This window comes from Gossypium hirsutum, chromosome A04, assembly GCF_007990345.1.
Source record: "Gossypium hirsutum isolate 1008001.06 chromosome A04, Gossypium_hirsutum_v2.1, whole genome shotgun sequence".
In the NCBI taxonomy this organism is placed as follows: Eukaryota; Viridiplantae; Streptophyta; class Magnoliopsida; order Malvales; family Malvaceae; genus Gossypium; species Gossypium hirsutum.
Window position 1 is genome coordinate 13672358 of NC_053427.1, and position 2480 is coordinate 13674837.

At 38.7% G+C, this 2480-nt stretch overlaps 1 non-coding gene across 1 annotated transcript; it reads left to right on the forward strand.

The window, feature by feature from the left end:
* The first annotated feature begins 1914 nt into the window (after positions 1-1914).
* On the forward strand, positions 1915-2021 carry LOC121228530 (small nucleolar RNA R71). The gene has a single exon (XR_005926106.1). It is a non-coding gene; the product is annotated as a small nucleolar RNA R71 (small nucleolar RNA).
* The last annotated feature ends 459 nt before the right edge of the window (positions 2022-2480 follow it).

Genomic DNA, 2480 nt, shown 5'->3' on the forward strand with positions numbered 1-2480 from the left:
TTAAAATAAGGTTTTAGGCGGGTATTGTTTACTTTAAAAGTGCCGAACTTGGGATGATTTACCTCGATTGTACCGAATGGGAAAATGCTAAATATCGTAAGAGGGATTTCTTCATTCGGTTCGGTAGTGACAATGTGAGGATCTGAGGCATCTAATAAAACTTTATCTCCAACCTTAAGTTGATTTGGAAATGTATTGAGCTCATCCTGGTGTAGTCTTGGTTTATCGTGTGTTTTCGGTTTATGTGTCCGCCATTCATCTAGCTCCTCAATTTGTAGGCTTCATTCTTCATGAATAGGTCCTCTACTATTGCTTGAAAATGGCTCATGTACTTCCTTCAAACTCATTTTCTGCAAAGTAGGTTGCACCATATTGTCAGTTTTAGTAGAATGGTTTAGACAATCACTTTCAATTTTCGATATGTCGTCAGAATTGCAAGCTTGAAGGGTGGTTGTTTCCTCTCCCACACGAAGTGTGAGTTCATCTGTGCCAACATCAATAATCATTTTAGCAGTTGCTAAAAAGGGCCTTCTTAAAATCAAATGAGTGTTGCTATCCTCCTCTATGTCTAGAACGACGAAGTCAACGGGAAATATCGATTTTAACTAGTACATCTTCAATAATACCCCTAGGAAATCTAATAGTTTTATCTGCTAATTGAATGCTCATCCTAGTCTATTTGGGTTTCCCAAGACCTAATTGTTTGAACATTTTGTAAGGCATGACGTTAATACTAGGCCCTAAATCAGCTAATGCATTATTAATATCTAAACTACCAATTAAGCCAGGAATTATAAAACTCCTTGGATCTTTTAACTTGTTGGGTAGCTTATTCTATAGAATAGTTGAGCAAACTACATTTAGCTCCACATGCGACCTTTCATCTAACTTTAGTTTATTTGTTAGAAGCTCCTTTAAAAATTTGGCTGCGTTCGGCATCTGCGAAAGTGCTTCAATAAACGGTAGATTAATATGTAGTTTCTTTAAAAGTTTAAGGAATTTACCAAATTGTTCGACTGAGCGGTCTTTCCTTGTTGCATTGGGGTATGGCACACGAGGTTTGTATTCTGTACTTACCGATTTTTGCTCATTATGGTCTACCTCACCTTTGCCCTTGCTTATCTCAGTTTCTTGCCCTGGTTCTGGTTCTGGTGTGACTAACCCTTCCTCATCTTGACTAGTAATCACGTTGAGTTACTCCCTTGGGTTAGATTCTGTGTTGCTTGGCAAGCTACCTTGTGGTCATTTAGAAATCAACTTGGCAAGCTGTCCAATTTGAGTTCCGAGCCCTTGGATCGATACTTTTTGATTCTTAGTGCTGTCTCAGTATTCTGAAAATGAGTTTCTGGCACCGATATAAACTTTGAAAGCATCTCTTCAAGGTTCGGCATTTTTTCCTGTTGGTAGGGTGGTTGTTGGTAGCTTGGAGTTGGTCTCTAATTTCCTTGGTCTCCCTATGAGAAATTTGGGTAGTTCCTCCAACCTGCATTGTAAGTGTTACTATATGGATTGTTTTGAGATCGAGGATTATTACCCATGTAATTTAACTGCTCGTTATCTATGTTGTAGCCATAAAGTTGTTATTCTGAATTGCTTGATCCACCTCCACTTGCTTCGCACTGCATTACAGGGTGAACCTGTGAAGAACTAAGAAAACCATCAATTTTCTTTTTCAAGAGTTCTACCTGATTAGAGAGCATGGTGACCGAATCGACGTTATAAACACCAGGTATTTTCATTGGCTTTGTCCTCATGACTTGCCACTGATAGTTATTCAGTGACATCTCCTCTATAAACTCATAAGCATATTCAAGTGTTTTATTATTGATGGTTCAGCCAGCAGCTCCGTCAACCATTTGTCGAGTCAAAGGATTCAGGCCATTATGAAAGGTTTGAACCTGTAGCCAAAGTGGTAACCCATGGTGAGGGCATCTTCGCAAAAGGTCTTTGTATCTCTCCCATGCATCGTAGAGTGTTTCTAAATCCATCTGCACAAAAGAAGAGATATCATTACGTAATTTAGCCGTTTTAGTCGGCGGAAAATATTTAAGTAAAAAATTTTCGGTCATTTGTTCCCAAGTAGTAATTGACCCTCGTGGTAATGAGTTCAACTACTGTTTAGCTTTGTTCCTTAATGAAAAGGGAAACAACTGAAGACGTATGGCATCATCAGAAACGCTATTTATTTTTGATGTATCGCATAGTTCCAAAAATTTGCCAAGTGAGCGTTGGGATCTTCGTCCTGCAAACCATCAAACTAAACAAATCGCTGTATCATTTGAAAGTTCAAAATTATTTGCAGAAATAGCAGGTCTGACTATACTTGACTCAGTTCCTGTTAAATTAGGTTTAGCATAATCATACATAGTGCACGGAGCAGGATTTTGATTAACAGCAATTGCAGGAGGTAGCTAATCAGCCATCTCCTCGGTTGGGGATTGAATATCGTCCTCTTGCTTGTTCTCTGTGTATCTTAAGCT